Source organism: Dendrobates tinctorius, unplaced genomic scaffold (genome assembly GCF_039654945.1).
Source record: "Dendrobates tinctorius isolate UK_male_01 unplaced genomic scaffold, ASM3965494v1 ptg000075l, whole genome shotgun sequence".
Classification (NCBI taxonomy): Eukaryota; Metazoa; Chordata; class Amphibia; order Anura; family Dendrobatidae; genus Dendrobates; species Dendrobates tinctorius.
In genome coordinates this window covers 49,142,969-49,160,649 of record NW_027361743.1, presented here as the reverse complement: position 1 = coordinate 49,160,649, position 17,681 = coordinate 49,142,969, and positions in this window count along the sequence as shown.

The window sequence follows — 17,681 nt, the reverse complement described above, 5'->3', positions numbered from 1 at the left end:
GGTGGAAGTAGCGGTGGACAGGGCGGACTGAGAGAGGGTTGATGATGGTGATGGAGTTGGTGTTCTTTCTGATGGCCTAGAATCAGTCTTTCGTTGATATAACAGTGGGATTCCCTGACTGCTGTGGCCTTGCAACGACACCTCAACATTTGCTGCTGTGCTAACCAGTGGGCTTACAGTGGGGGAAACAATGCAGCGTTGCTGACTACCTTCGTTGTGATCAGTTGCACATGTGGCACTTGAGGTTTGGTGTTGTGTCCACGCTTGTAAGTGCATGCTGGTTAAATGTCTAAGCATGCAACTGGTATTCAAATTTTTCAGATTTTTCCCTCGGCTAAAGGTCTTTGCGCACTTCTTACAGATAACCTTGGCCTGATCATGAGGATTTTGTTCAAAAAAGTGCCACACTGCACTCTTCCTACTTTGGCAGACATTTTGCGGCCTAGCACGCTGTGATCTTTTGACCCTCTGGACAAGCTGTCCAGCAACTCTTTTGATGTTTGGAACCTGTCTTTGGAGTGCTCCGGGCCTGCCAGATAACAGCTGTTGCGATGTCGATGTCTGCTGTGGATGCTCCTCATCTGAGCTATTGGAAGCAGCACCCTCTTCCCCCAATGGATGCCAATCTGGGTCAACAACTGGGTCATCCATCACCTCCTCTTCTATGTCATGTGCACCTTCCTCTGTGTCACCGTGTATGGTGGTATAGTGTGCGGGAAGGGGCACCTGAGTCTCATCAGGGTCAGAATCTGGCTCTGTACACTGCGAGGACAATGTAGTGCTCTGAGTGAATGTACCAGCAGAATCATCCATCAGCGGCTGTGCATCAGTGCACTCCATGTCAGATTCATCTTGGCCTGGGTAATTCACCATTTCACTTGATAATCCAGGCATGGTATGTGAAAACAGCTCCATGGAGTAATCAGTAGTATGGCCTGCGTCATCCTTCAATCTTGGTTGGGGTGAAGGACACAAGGAAAGGTGTGGTTCATGAACATGAGCCTCCAATGACGACTCAGTGCTTTTACGTTTTACAACTGAAGAAGAGGAGGCGATAGAGCTGGAGGCTGAGTCAGCAATGTAAGACAAAACTTTTTCCTGATGCTCTGGCTTTAAAAGCGGTTTGCCAACTCCTAGAAAACTAAGCGTTCGAGGCCTTATGTAGCCAGACGATGACGCAGGCTCAGCACCTCCTGCATTCGGTCCTATTTTGCTCTTGCCACTACCATCAGATCCACCACCAACACCATCATTACCAGCTGCCAACCCCCGCCCAATTCCACGGCCTCTTCCACCAGCCTTCCTCATTTTTGGTAGAAATGTAGACAAAATCCAACAAACTATATAGTAATGTAAAACAAGGTACAAGGTGTCTATAGGACAGGGGAGATTTTGAATTTCTGCAGACACTTGTGGACACTGGACACTTTTGGATTGTGTGAGGCCCAATGAATATCTGAGCGCTATGTGACAGGCTCGATGGCACAGCTGTGACCAAAGTGACTAGAGGATAAGGGAGATTTTGAATCTCTGCACACACTTTTGGACACTGGACACTTTTGGATTGTGTGAGGCCCAATGAATATCTGAGCGCTATGTGACAGGCTCGATGGCACAGCTGTGACCAAAGTGACTAGAGGATAAGGGAGATTTTGAATCTCTGCACACACTTTTGGACACTGGACACTTTTGGATTGTGTGAGGCCCAATGAATATCTGAGCGCTATGTGACAGGCTTCATGGCACAGCTGTGACCAAAGTGACTAGAGGATAAGGGAGATTTTGAATCTCTGCACACACTTTTGGACACTGGACACTTTTGGATTGTGTGAGGCCCAATGAATATCTGAGCGCTATGTGACAGGCTCGATGGCACAGCTGTGACCAAAGTGACTAGAGGATAAGGGAGATTTTGAATCTCTGCACACACTTTTGGACACTGGACACTTTTGGATTGTGTGAGGCCCAATGAATATCTGAGCGCTATGTGACAGGCTCGATGGCACAGCTGTGACCAAAGTGACTAGAGGATAAGGGAGATTTTGAATCTCTGCACACACTTTTGGACACTGGACACTTTTGGATTGTGTGAGGCCCAATGAATATCTGAGCGCTATGTGAAAGGCTCGATGGCACAGCTGTGACCAAAGTGACTAGAGGATAAGGGAGATTTTGAATCTCTGCACACACTTTTGGACACTGGACACTTTTGGATTGTGTGAGGCCCAATGAATATCTGAGCGCTATGTGAAAGGCTCGATGGCACAGCTGTGACCAAAGTGACTAGAGGATAAGGGAGATTTTGAATCTCTGCACACACTTTTGGACACTGGACACTTTTGGATTGTGTGAGGCCCAATGAATATCTGAGCGCTATGTGACAGGCTCGATGGCACAGCTGTGACCAAAGTGACTAGAGGATAAGGGAGATTTTGAATCTCTGCACACACTTTTGGACACTGGACACTTTTGGATTGTGTGAGGCCCAATGAATATCTGAGCGCTATGTGACAGGCTCGATGGCACAGCTGTGACCAAAGTGACTAGAGGATAAGGGAGATTTTGAATTTCTGCAGACACTTGTGGACACTGGACACTTTTGGATTGTGTGAGGCCCAATGAATATCTGAGCGCTATGTGACAGGCTCGATGGCACACCTGTGACCAAAGTGACTAGAGGATAAGGGAGATTGGATTGCTTTTAAAAAAGCAGTTTGCAGAGCAGTGGGTAAACAGCAATGTCAGCCTGTCAGGAAGCCTTAAAAGGCAGCCCAACAACCAACACCACTGATACACCACAATATAGCCTCCCCTTGCACTGCACACACAGTGACTGGTGTGTTGTGCAGGCCAAATTGCTAGCAGCAGAAGCAGTTTTTTTTTCTTCTCAGCAGGACAAAAAAAAAAAATTGGGATTGCTTTTAAAAAAGCAGTTTGCAGAGCAGTGGGTAAACAGCAATGCAGGAATGTCAGGAAGCCTTAGAAGGCAGCCCAACAACCAACACCACTGATACACCACTATATAGCCTCCCCTTGCACTGCACACATAGTGACTGGTGTGTTGTGCAGGCCAAATCGCTAGCAGCAGAAGCAGTTTTTTTGTCTTCTTCCCTGCCTAACGCTCTCCCTACAGAATCAGCAGCAACCTCTCCCTATACTGAGATCGGCAGAAGTAAGATGGCGGTCGGCGTGCACGCCCTTTTAGACCCCCTGTGACGCCCACCAAAGCAAGCCAATCACTTGCATGCCCTTCTGAAAGATGGTGGTGACCCCTGCCTATGTCATCACGTTGCCCACAGTGTCCGTGGATCCTGATTGGCTGAAAAAGAGCGCAAAACAAACTTTTGAAACGCGACTTTGGCGCGTAAGTCGCCGACCTCGTGGCCGACCTCATCCTAGGGTCGGGTTTCGTTTCATGAAACCCGACTTTGCCAAAAGTCGGCGACTTTGAAATTTTTCGACCCGTTTCGCTCAACTCTAGTTTCTCTGCTTTTTTCAGTTTTAGAGATCACAGAAATGTTAACAGACCACATAACACTATATATCTGAGAAATGGAAGCCTACAACATTTTAAAGGTTTTTCACTTTCAGCGATGACAGACATGTTCACAGTCCGCGTAATACTGTATGTGTGAGAAATAGAAGCCTACAAAATTTTTAAAAGCTTTTGTTCACTTTTAGAGATCACACAAATGTTCACAAAAATCACATAACACTGTATGTCTGAGAAATGGAAAGCTACAAAAAATTTTTAAATATGAATAGAAATTGGGAAAAGAGAAAGTGCAATAGGGTCTTATCCAATGACAATGGGGTGTCAGGAAAAGGGGGATATACACTCACTTTGCTGAGTTGCTAGATAGCAAATCACAAACGGCATGTAACAGCTGCTGGACAGATACCGATCGAAAGGACGACCACAAGTATAAAAGAAAGACGAATGGAGGTATCACTTATGCGCTGCTGAGATGGAATAATTAGAGTAAAAAAATTTTGTCCTGATGAAGAGGTTCTGTTGTGAGTTAATTTTCCCTCTCCGTCACTGAGGCCTGGTGAACTCCCTATTCTAGTGAAGGAAGGTAGTGAGCCTGATTATCAGGCACCTGGTACTAATGAAGACGATTGGCTGAGTGGAGTCACTGACTGGATTTAAGGCAGCCTACGCCCTTTCTGCCCTGCGGGTGATTTCTCTGTGGACTCTTGGATACCAGTCTGATTCCTGCTCTCCTAAAGCTAAGTTTTCTGTTTTGCCTTTTTGCATTTAAGTTTTGTTTTTGTTTTTCTTGCTTTTTGGATTCTGCCACTCCCTGCTGGAGTGTGCAGTGTTCCGTTAGCTCTGTCTCCTGAAAGTATCTGAGTGCTGATTTAGTTTTTGAAGCTTAGTTGCTTCAGGGCCATTTTTATATCAGCTTGTTGGCTTTTGTCTCTGATAGGGTTTTGGAAGATTGCAGACAGCAGCCTTCCTATCCGTTCCTATCTAGGTAGTTTTTGGGCCCCGTCTTTGCTCAGTCTGTCTTTCTTTCTGTGTAAGTGTTTTCATCTTGCTTCACCGTCATTATATGTGGGGGGCTGCCTATTGCTTTGGGGTCTACTCTGGGGCAGTTAGATTTCCCCTTTCATTCTTTAGGCCTATGTATCTCTCCGGCTGTGATCGAGGGGTCTAGGTCATCATAGGAACCCCCCACGGCTACTGCTAGTTGTGTTTATAGGTTCAGGGGTCTGCAATCTGATAGTTGCCAACTTCTCTGGTTTTCTGGACTTAGCTAGCATTTCTGTTTTTGCCTCCTACGGTGACTCAATCATAACAGAATCACCCGCCTAACCGCAGATCCTTGGGTACTCAATAGCAGGAAAGAATTGTGTTTAAAAAAAAAAAAGGAGTGTGTATATTCTTTCCTCTATATCTCTGAGGCCGTAGGGGGAATTTTTTTTTCTCTCAATGGAGATAAAGCAAGTGTCTGATCGTGTGGAGCAGCTCGCTGCTGAAGTGCCAGGAATTTCCGCCTATCTTGCTCGTTCACATGCTGTTGAACCAAAGGTCCCCACACCTGATGTATTTTTTGGGGATCGATCTAAATTTTTGAGTTTCAAAAATAATTGTAAATTATTTTTTGCTTTGAAGCCTAACTCTTCAGGGAGCCCCGCGCAGCAGGTTAAAATTGTCATCTCTTTGCTGCACGGCCATCCCCAGGATTGGGCGTTTTCTTTGAAACCAGATGACCCTATTCTGACTAATGTGAACTCATTTTTTCAAGCCTTGGGGTTGTTGTATGACGAACCTAATGCTATTGATCAGGCTGAAAAGACCCTGTTAGCATTGAACCAGGGTCGAGAATCTGCAGAGTTGTACTGTCAAAAGTTCCGAAAGTGGGCGGTCCTTACTACCTGGAATGATAGTGCCTTGGCTGCTCTCTTTCGGAAGGGTTTGTCAGAAGCCGTAAAAGATACTATGGTGGGATTTCCTGTTCCCTCTGGTCTTGACGATTCTATGTCTTTAGCCATTCAGGTTGATCGGCGTTTACGTGAACGCAGGATTACACGAGAGGTGTTGCCACCGGTTGAACAGACGTCTGAACCCATGTAATGTGATAGAGTTTTGTCTAAGGCGCAACGTCAGGAATTCAGAAGGCTTAATAAGCTGTGTTTTTTCTGTGGAGATGCCTCACATATTATTTCTGTTTGTCCTAAACGAGAGAAACGCTTTGCACACACGTTTTCTGTTGGTGGGGTTCAGCCTAAGTTTTTTTTGACGATTACTCTGATCTGTTCCCTGTCCACATTTTCCGCCAAGGCTTTTGTGGATTCGGGAGCAGCGCTAAACCTAATGGACTTGGATTTTGCTAAACGTTGTGGATTTCCGTTGACACCTCTGCAGACGCCTATCCCTTTGAGGGGGATTGATGCTACCCCTCTGGCTAAAAATAAACCTCAGTTTTGGACCCAGTTGGTCATGCGGGTCGCCCCAGACCACCAAGAAAATTGCAGATTTTTGGTGTTGCATGGTCTGCATGATGCCGTTGTTCTGGGGTTTCCCTGGTTGCAGATTCATAATCCAGTTTTGGATTGGAAGTCTGTGTCTGTGGTGAGTTGGGGTTGCCGGTGTACCTTTAGTGAGGCTCCGGTTTTTTCCACCTCTCCTCAGTCGCATGAGGTTCCTGACTATTTGGCGGACTTCTATGATGTATTTAGTGAGAATGAGTCTGCGTCCTTGCCTCCTCATAGGAGTTATGACTGTGCAATTGAACTAAGCCCGGGGTGTAAATTTCCTAAGGGTCGGCTCTTCAATTTATCTGTACCCGAGCACGAGGCTATGCGGTCCTATATTAAGGAGGCGTTGGAGAAGGGACATATTAGACCATCCTCTTCACCCTTAGGTGCCGGGTTTTTTTTGTGGCCAAGAAGGATGGTTCTTTAAGGCCTTGTATTGATTATCGTGCCCTCAATAAAATTACTATTAAATATCAGTATCCGTTACCCCTGATTTCGGATCTATTCTCTAGAGTCAGAGGTGCTTGCTGGTTTACCAAGCTTGACCTCAGGGGGGCGTATAATCTTATCCGCATTAAGCAGGGGGATGAATGGAAGACGGCGTTTAATACTCCGGAGGGACATTTTGAGTACCTGGTGATGCCTTTTGGGCTCACTAATGCCCCTTCTGTCTTCCAGTGCTTCATGAACGATATTTTCCGAGACTTTGTCGATAATTTTTGATTATCTATCTGGATGATATTTTGATCTTCTCCAAGGATTGGGATGCTCATGTGGAACATATTCGGACTGTGTTCCGGATCTTGAGAGAGAATTCTCTGTATGTCAAAGGATCAAAATGCCTTTTTGGAGTGCAGAGGATTTCTTTTTTGGGATTTATTTTGTCTCCGTCAACTATTGAAATGGACCCGGCCAATGTACAGGCCATTTATGATTGGGTTCAGCCCACTTCTTTGAAGGCCCTCCAGAAGTTTTTGGGTTTTGCTAATTTTTATCGGAAATTTATAGCAAAATTTTCTAGTATTGCCAAACCATTGACTGACCTGACCAGGAAGGGTGCGGATGTGTTGAATTGGTCTCCGGAGGCGGTTGCTTCCTTTCAGGAGCTGAAGCGTAGATTTACCTCCGCCCCGGTTCTGCGGCAACCTGATGTCTCACTCCCGTTTCAGGTAGAGGTGGATGCTTCTGAGATTGGTGCAGGAGCGGTGTTGTCCCAAAAGGATCCGGTAACATCTAAAATGAATCCCTGTGCTTTCTTTTCCCGAAAGTTCTCTTCATCTGAACGTAACTATGATGTGGGGAATCGGGAACTGTTGGCCATGAAATGGGCATTTGAGGAGTGGAGACATTGGATGGAGGGAGCCAAACATCAAGTTGTGGTCCTCACTGACCACAAAAATTTGATTTACCTAGAGTCGGCTAAACGCTTGAACCCTAGACAGGCTAGGTGGGCCTTGTTTTTTACACGTTTTGATTTTGTGGTCTCTTTCCTTCCTGGAACTAAGAATGTCAAGGCAGACGCCCTCTCTAGGAGTTTCTTTGCTGATTCTCCTGTGGTGACCAAGCCTGCCACCATCTTAGGCGAAGGGGTAGTTCTTTCTGCCATCTCGCCCGATTTGAGACTTGCTCTGCAAGAGTTCCAGGAGGACAAACCTGAGCGTTGCCCCAGTGGAAAGTTGTATGTTCCTGACCAGTGGAAGAAGAGAGTGATGTCTGAAGTTCATTGCTCTGCATTGACTGGTCTTCCAGGTATTTTTGGTACTAGAGATCTGGTGAGTCGCTCTTTTTGGTGGCCCACCTTGTCTCATGATGTCAGGAATTTTGTGCAGTCCTGTGGGACTTGCTCCCGGTCTAAATCTTGTTCTCGCTCTAGTGGGTTGTTGATGCCTTTGCCGGTCCCCAGGAGGCCATGGACCCATATTTCAATGGATTTCATCTCTGATATGCCGGTCTCTCAAAGAATGACTGTGATTTGGGTGATTTGTGATAGGTTCTCTAAGATGGTTCATCTTGTACCACTCCCTAAGTTGCCATCTTCCTCTGAGTTGGTGCCCCTGTTTTTGCAACAGGTGGTTCGCTTGCACGGGATTCCTGAGAACATTGTATCTGACAGAGGAGTTCAATTTGTGTCTAAATTTTGGAGGACGTTCTGTTCCAAGTTGGGAATTCAGTTGTCCTTCTCCTCTGCTTTTCACCCTCAGACCAATGGGCAGACAGAGAGAACAAACCAGACCTTGGAGTCGTATTTGAGATGTTTTTTTTCCGCTGATCAGGATGATTGGGTTTCATTTTTGCCCTTGGCCGAATTTGCTTTAAATAATAGAGCTAGTTCTGCCACTTTGATGTCACCTTTTTTTTGTAACTTTGGGTTTCATCCTCGATTTTCTTCAGGGCAGGTGGAGCCTTCTGCCTGCCCAGGTGTTGACACTGTGGTGGAGAGAATGCACCAGATCTGGGACCAAGTGGTGGATAAGTTATCTCTCTCCCAGGAAAAGGCCCAGCGGTTTTCCAATCGACATAGGACCATTGGTCCCCAGTTTAAGATTGGTGATATGGTGTGGTTATCATCAAAAAATATTGCTATGAAGGTGGCTTCTCCTAAGTTTAAGCCTAGATTTATTGGACCTTACAAGATTGTGGAGATTATTAATCCGGTCTCTTTTCGTTTGGCTCTTCCTGTCACATTTAAGATCCATAATGTGTTCCATAAGTCCTTGTTGAAGAGGTTTGTTGAGCCAGTTGTGCCTGAGGTGGCACCTCCGGACCCTGTATTGGTTGAAGGTAACTTGGAATATGAGGTAGAGAAAATTCTGGATTCCCGTCTGGCTAGACGGAGACTCCAGTATTTGGTTAAGTGGAAGGGTTATGGTCAGGAGGATAATTCCTGGGTCTCTGCCTCTGCTATTCATGCCAAAAGATTGGTGCGTGCCTTTCATCGGGCTCACCCTGATCGCCCTGGTAGCGTTGTTGAGGGTTCGGTGACCCCTCCTCAAGGGGGGGTATTGTTGTGAGTTCATTTTCCCCTCCGTCACTGAGGCCTGGTGAACTCCCTATTCTAGTGAAGGAAGGTAGTGAGCCTGATTATCAGGCACCTGGTACTAATGAAGACGATTGGCTGAGTGGAGTCACTGACTGGATTTAAGGCAGCCTACGCCCTTTCTGCCCTGCGGGTGATTTCTCTGTGGACTCTTGGACACCAATCTGATTCCTGCTCTCCTAAAGCTAAGTTTTCTGTTTTGCCTTTTTGCATTTAAGTTTTGTTTTTGTTTTTCTTGCTTTTTGGATTCTGCCACTCCCTGCTGGAGTGTGCAGTGTTCCGTTAGCTCTGTCTCCTGAAAGTACCTGAGTGCTGATTTAGTTTTTGAAGCTTAGTTGCTTCAGGGCCATTTTTATATCAGCTTGTTGGCTTTTGTCTCTGATAGGGTTTTGGCAGATTGCAGACAGCAGCCTTCCTATCCGTTCCTATCTAGGTAGTTTTTGGGCCCCGTCTTTGCTCAGTCTGTCTTTCTTTCTGTGTAAGTGTTTTCATCTTGCTTCACCGTCATTATATGTGGGGGGCTGCCTATTGCTTTGGGGTCTGCTCTGGGGCAGTTAGATTTCCCCTTTCCTTCTTTAGGCCTATGTATCTCTCCAGCTGTGATCAAGGGGTCTAGGTCATCGTAGGAACCCCCCACGGCTACTGCTAGTTGTGTTTATAGGTTCAGGGGTCTGCAATCTGATAGTTGCCAACTTCTCTGGTTTTCTGGACTTAGCTAGCATTTCTGTTTTTGCCTCCTACTATGACTCAATCATAACAAGGTTCTGTGTGACCTCGAAATGCGTTGACTTTTTACCTGTTCTAATAAATGTTTTTATTCTAAGGATATTCCATCTCAGCAGAGCATAAGTGATACCTTCGTTCGTCTTTCTTTTAAAAAATTTTAAAAGCTTATGTTCACTTTTAGAGATCACAGAAATATTCACAGACCAAGTAACACTTTATGTCTGAGAAATGGAAGCCTGCAAAATTTTTACAAGCTTTTCAGCAGTTTTACAGATCACATAAATGTTCACAGACCACGTAAAGCAGTATGTTTGGGAAATGGAAGCCTACAAAATCTTTAAAGCTTTTTAGCAGTTTTAGAGCTCACAGAAATTTACTCCTCACTACAGAATATTGTATGGCTGAGAAATGTAGCCCAGGAAAATATTTCAATGACTTTTGGGTGTGTTATATAACACAAAAAAAGGACCTCAAAACACATAATACTTGGTGGATCAAAATATATTAAATTTTTTCAGCCACCACAAAAACTGCAGCTATAAATTTGTCAATGTACTACACATGCCTATTTCCTGTCTATAGACTGGATTCTGTCACTCTTCCTGCTCCTGTGACTCTCTCTGACTCCCTAAGCTAAATACAGATTGTATGTAATGCAAACAATTAGCCCTTAGAAGGGCTGTTAGTATGATGACTCAGCTTCAGCACCAGTATCTATGCTACAGGACTCTGATTTGTTATACTGTGCAGACAGGTCTAGACAAGAACTCTCACTCTCCAATACGAAGTGTCACATAGCTCTGCAATGACGTCAGGGCGCCGAGCCAGGTGGCGCCTGTCCTGTAATAATCTCTGCTGATGTCAGACAGCCAGCAAATCACAGTAATGTCACAACCAGGATAGCTACGGTATTATAATGACTTTGAGTTTTACATAGAGCACCACCCATTACTCATCGAGTAACAAGCACAAAAAGAACCGTGATACTTGAGTGATAACCGAGTATTACAGAGCACGTTTACTCATCCCTAATCAAAACACATAGGATCACTGGATTTTAATTTTTTTTGTATTACTTGTGTTCATATGAATAAAATAATTCTAAATGACTTTGAAATGCAGGGGTATCTGACCTTTGAACTGGCTGCTCTTACTCTCTGGATAGTGAGGACAATGGAGAGGGCTAAAATTCTAATGTCACTGAGCGATGAAGCCACCATCCAGTCAAGTGTATTGGTGAGTCAGGGAGTTGTGGTGCCAGCCAAGGAATGTGTGTGCTTCTGCAGGCTAGTCAGCTGGTGTAATTAGCTCCCTTCGGTGACGTATGTGCAGAACTACACCTTAAAGGGAAGGTGCCGCAATTTTATATAATTTGCAAAAAAAGAGTAAGTAACAAAACATGTTGTTTCAGCAAATGTACTAACTAGGATTTATGGTTTGTTTGTAATAATGTTTTAATGTAGCCACTGGGTGCTGCCATCTTGATTTGCAGATCTGTGGAGGACTCATACAGTCTGCAAATATGGCCGTCCCTGGACATAGGAGACTGTGGTCGGTTCCCGACCCAATCTCTAACATTGCAGCCTCATTAGCAGTGAACTGGGCACGCCCCTGTGGGCTGCACCATTCACTGCTGTAGGTGTGGCTGGGCGCCATTTTACTGTAGCCCAGTGCTATCTGCTGAGCTCCACTTTCTGCACTGTGCTTCCTGCTCCACTGTCCTCCTGCTCTGTCTCCGCCTCCTCACACACAGCCCCAGTGATCTCCGGTAATCTGACACCTTCCCTTTTATGAGAGCTTTTATGGCTGTCTGAGGAGGGCAGTGACATATACAGCCCATAGTCTAGTGTATGGGGGGGCAGTTACACCAGTGTGGGCATATCTGTAATACTGTCCTGTGTGATACAGTCTGCTGAGCCGTGTATCTAATCCTCTCCTCTGTGATACTGACAGCTGAGCGTGTATCTAATCCTCTCCTGTGTGATACTGACTGCTGAACTGTGTATCTAATCCTATCCTGTGTGATACTGTCTGCTGAGCCGTGTATCTAATCCTCCCCTGTGTGATACTGACTGCTGAGCTGTGTATCTAATCCTCTCCTGTGTGATGCTGACTGCTGAGCCGTGTATCTAATCCTCCCCTGTGTGATACTGACTGCTGAGCTGTGTATCTAATCCTCTCCTGTGTGATACTGTCTGCTGAGCTGTGTATCTAATACTATCCTGTGTGATACTGACTGCTGAGCTGTGTATCTAATCCTCTCCTGTGTGATACTGACTGCTGAGCTGTGTATCTAATCCTCTCCTGTGTGATGCTGACTGCTGAGCCGTGTATCTAATCCTCCCCTGTGTGATACTGACTGCTGAGCCATGTATCTAATCCTCCCCTGTGTGATACTGACTGCTGAGCTGTGTATCTAATCCTCTCCTGTGTGATGCTGACTATGGAGCCGTGTATCTAATCCTCCCCTGTGTGATACTGACTGCTGAGCTGTGTATCTAATCATATCCTGTGTGATACTGACTGCTGAGCTGTGTATCTAATCCTATCCTGTGTGATACTGTCTGCTGAGCTGTGTATCTAATCCTATCCTGTGTGATACGGACTGCTGAGCTGTGTATCTAATCCTCTCCTGTGTGATACTGACTGCTGAGCTGTGTATCTAATCCCATCCTGTGTGATACTGACTGCTGAGGTGTGTATCTAATCCTATCCTGTGTGATACTGCTCTCCTGAAATACTCTGTGCTGCTGTCACCCTGCTCCATCCCCCATATATCTCCCTCTGTGCCCCCCATAGACCAGCGCACTGCTCTCCTGAAATACTCTGTGCTGCTGTCACCCTGCTCTCAGAATCCTTTCTGCCTGCCATCCTCGATGACTGTCTACTTGTCAGTATAACTGTTCAGTCACCTTCAAAATGTCTAATCACTGTGTTCCTAGATGTCATCCTCTCTTCTCCCTTAGCAAACACCCAGAAGGGGGGAGAGGAGTGACATCACACCCATGTCAGCAGACTCCGCCCATAATTACTGCAAGGCAGTAATGTGAGCTAGTTGTACACTAGGTTCTTGTGTCAACTTTCAGTAGCTGCTCCCCCTAGTGTTAACAAGTGGAAATGCCAAACTTTTTAAAATTATTTTTCATATTTTGCTAAATTATAAACAAATGATAATATTTTTTTAAGAAAATTTAAACATTAATTCTTTAAAATGTTTTCAATTGCTGAAAAAAAAATTTTTTGATGGCACCTTCCCTTTAATTAAGCTACTAGCTATCTGCTGGGAGATCTAAGTTATAAGTGTATACTTGCACTGGTTTGTGTCTTCTGTTGAACTCCGCTACCTGACCTAGTGGTTTGATACCTGTTGCTGACTTTGGAATGACATAATCATTCATTTGTTTGATTATTCTGACCTTCTTGTGTAGTCTGCCCATGGGAGCTGAAATAAGAGCTGATATATTTCTATGACGTTTACTCTTACATAAGAGTTGTATAATAAATATTTTGTCATCATTGGTCTATTTCTCCCTTTATTTGGGTTTTGGTTTTTGATCAAAACAGCCACATCACAAAGAAATTAACAAATAATTAATTGTGACTGACTCATGCATTCCTGTGATTTAACATATAGTTGCTATTGCCTTAGCTTTTCCTACCTTATTCCACAGATGAGCATGGCATTGATTATCTCCGGCAGATGATCTGAAATCTTCTCTGATACTGCCTGTGCCTTCTACTCAATTTCTTGTTCTCTGCTTATTAACTTTGGCTACAATGCCACCTTTACCACCTGCTCCTTGAATACATCGGTAATGAGGTCTGGCCTCATCCAATTGTTCATCCATGGGGATACAGCTCACATTTCACTGAACAATGTCAAACAATGTCAAGAATACTTGTTTTACTGTCTGATTTCTTCATGCAGTTCTGAGATTCCACTCAGTCACATTTAAGTGATAGGTTAAATGTCATGTTCTGTACTCTATGTATTGTGAATATTTTAATGATATACTTGCTATACATACAAACCATGCAGCCAATATCAGACTGGGTTTTCTTGAAACTAGAAGAAATAAGTCTGAGGGCTCACCTCTTCCCATCCACAGAACTATGAAATGTCTACTTTTAATGTCCAAAACCATGATAATAATAAGATGTATGAATAGCAAACATTATTTAAAATTGGAGGTTTCACGTTTATTGATATAAAAAGTAATAGAAAAAAAATTGTTCTTACATACAAACATTGCAACAGCAATTACTTAGGGCAGTATCTTTAGAAACGCTAAAGATTCAGAAAAAAAAGTAAAATAAAGTTTTATAAAAAATACAGCAAAATCTGTGGTATTGAGGGGTTAAAGGCCTTTAAAATAAAGATGTCTAAAAAACATTTTACAGGCAAAGCAGGTACTGACTGTTTTTTTATCTTCACTTTACTGCTTCAGCCAATCGATTTATACAGAAGATTGTCTGTTAAAATAATCTTGTTCCAACTGCTGAGGTGGTGCTTTGAGGCCTCAATCAGATGTGTTTATATCTACACTGCTCAACAAAATAAAGGGAACACTCAAATAACACATCCTAGATCTGAATGAATGAAATATTCTCACTGAGTACTTTGTTCTGTACAAAGTTGAATGTGCTGACAACAAAATCACACTAAAATCATCAATGGAAATCAAATTTATTAACCAATGGAGGCCTGAAATTGGAGTCACACGCAAAATTAAAGTGAAATGTAAAGTCCTTAAAACAAGACTAAATGAGGCTCAGTAGTGTGTGTGGCCTCCACGTGCCTGTATGACCTCCCTACTTTACATCGCCTGGGCATGCTGCTGATGAGGTTGCGGATGGTCTCCTGAGGGATCTCCTCCCAGACCTGGACTAAAGCATCCGCCAACCAGTCTGTGGTGCAATGTGACGTTGGTGGATGGAGCGAGACATGATGTCTCAGATGTACTCAATCGGATTCAGGTCAGGGTAACGGGCGGGCCAGTCCATAGCTTCAATGCCTTCATCTTGCAGGAACTGCTGACACACTCCAGCCACATGAGGTCTGGCATTGTCTTGGATTAGGAGGAACCCAGGGCCAACCACACCAGCATATGGTCTCACAAGGAGTCTGAGGATCTCATCTCGGTACCTAATGGCAGTCAGGCTACCTCTTGCAAGCACATGGAGGGCTGTGCGGTGCTCCAAAGAAATGCCACACCACACCATTACTGACCCACTGCCAAACCAGTCATGCTGAAGGATGCTGCAGGCAGCAGATCGCTCTCCAAAGTGTCTCCAGACTGTCACGTCTGTCACATGTGCTCAGCATGAACCTGCTTTCATCTGTGAAGAGCACAGGGCGCCAGTGGCGAATTTGCCAATCCTGGTGTACTGTGGCAAATGCCAAGCATCCTGCATGGTGTTGGTGTGTGAGCACAACCCCCATCTGTGGATGACGGGCACTCAGACCATCCTCATGGAGTTGGTTTCTAACCATTTGTGCAGACACATGCACATTTGTGGCCTGCTGGAGGTCATTTTGCAGGACTCTGGCAGCACTCCTTCTGTTCCTCCTTGCACAAAGGCGGAGGTAGCGGTCCTGCTGCTGGGTTGTGGCCCTCCTACGGACCCCTCCACGTCTCCTGGTGTACTGGCTTGTCTCTTGGTAGCGCCTCCAGCCTCTGGACACTACGCTGACAGACACAGCAAACCTTCTTGCCACAGCTCACATTGACGTGCCATCCTGGATGAACTGCACTACCTGAGCCACTTGTGTGGGTTGTAGAGTTTTCCTGCTACCACGAGTGTGAAAGCACAACCAACATTCAAAAGTGACCAAAACATCAGCCAGAAAGCATTGGTACTGAGATGTGGTCTGTGGTCCCCACCTGCAGAACCACTCCTTTATTGAGGGTGTCTTGATAATTGCCAAAAATTTTCATCTGTTGTCTATTCCATTTGCACAACAGCATGTGAAATTGGTTGTCAATCAGTGTTGCTTCCTAAGTGGACAATGTGATTTCACAGAAATGTGATTGACTTGGAGTTAAGGCCCCGTCTCACATAGCGAGATCGCTAACGAGATTGCTAATGCGTCACCGATTTTGTGATCTTGCCTGCGATCTGGCTACATGTGACACTCAGCAGCGACTGGCCCCCTGCTGGATATCGCTGATCGTGCAGGAATGTCCTGGGCCATTTTTTCATCGTCGGCGTCCCTCTGGCCAGCATGCATCGCTGTGTTTGATTGCTGGATCGTTGCTACGTCGCTGAAGAGATCTGCCTGTTTGGCAGCTTACTAGCGATCATTTAGCGACGCACCAGCGATCCCTACAGGTCGTATCATTGTCGGGATCGCAGGTGCGTCGCGAAGTGAAACGGGACCCTTACACTGTGTTGATTAAGTGTTCCCTTTATTTTTTTGAGCAGTGTATATGAGGGTGCTCACATGTCCATGTTGTTTGCTGTCCTAGTATCTGCAAAAAAGTAGACAAAAATATTTGAGTAGAGATGAATGTATCATTTGAAATTCAAGTTTGCAGGTTTCAACTAATTTTCCCCCCAAAATTGATACACAGTGAATAAATTTGCATGAAACACATACTTGAAAAGCCTGTAATTGCCTGAAGAATATGTGTAGAGCATTGGGAGTTCACCTTAGGTTGCCTCCTGATGTACCCTAATATAAAAGTGTAGGGCGAAACGTGTTGAGGTGATAATACCAAGGTGTGACAGGGCCGATTATCAAGGATCTGCACCTTTGTTAGACTGTGAACACATTAGTCCCATATTGAATTACAGGGATAATATGTGTCTAGGAGGGGTGGCTTCTAGGGGCCGAATGAGTGTGAGATGAGCTATTCAGTAAATGGATGTCATTCTCTTACCTTAAGGCTGTGTGCCCACATAGCGTTTTTTAAGCGTTTCTGCAGCGCTTTTAGACAAGCATTTCTGCTGCAGAAATGCTTAAGAAAAGCATACAATTGATTTTTAATGAAAAACGCACATGTTGTGCCAATGGTGCGTTTTTTACCGGTGCGGAAACGCTTAGCGATTAAAAACGCAGCATGTTCATTAATTTGGCAGAATCGCATGCGATTCCGCATACCATCAATTATATGGGCAAAAACGCTTAAGAAAACGCATGCAAAAACGCTTGACAAACGCTTACAAAAGCGCCTCAAAAAGCGCATGTGTTTTCCCGGGAGCAGGGTGTGCGATTCTGCTCAGGTTTATTCTGCTTCAGAATCGCTGCGTGGGCACATAGCCTTAAGGAGTTTTTAGTTGTAGTCTTTCAATCTAGTGACACTATATCAGAACACTAGGTGGTGCTATAAATGTGTCACTGATTTTCTAATGAGATTGACACATTTAATGATGTGTAAGAAATAGAATGATGACATTGGCTGGATTATAAGAACCACATTAATATGTCCAACGGTGAGAATGTGCAATAATATAAGCACTTTAGCCTATTGATTGTCTTTTTATGAATTGGCAGTCAATAATTATGAATGATAATAATAATAATAATAATAATAAATTTTATTTTTATAGCGCCGACATATTCCGCAGCACTTTACATTTCAGAGGGGATTTGTACAGACAATAGACATTACAGCATAACAATAATCACATACAGTAGATTATAACAAATACCAAGAGGAAAGAGGGCCCTGCTCGCAAGCTTACAGTCTATGAGGAAAGAGGTAGACACGAAAGGTGGGTGGTAACAGTTACCCTGATTGTATGGACCAGTCATAATGTTAAGTGTGTAACAGTACAGACACAGAGGGCTAATGGAGGCATAAAGCATGTGGGAACATGATGCGGGGAACCTGGTTATGGTAAAACTTTTGGCTCTGCCACACAGGGATAGATTAGGTTAATGTGTTGGGGTGGTAGGCCAGTCTGAATAAATGCGTTTTCAGGA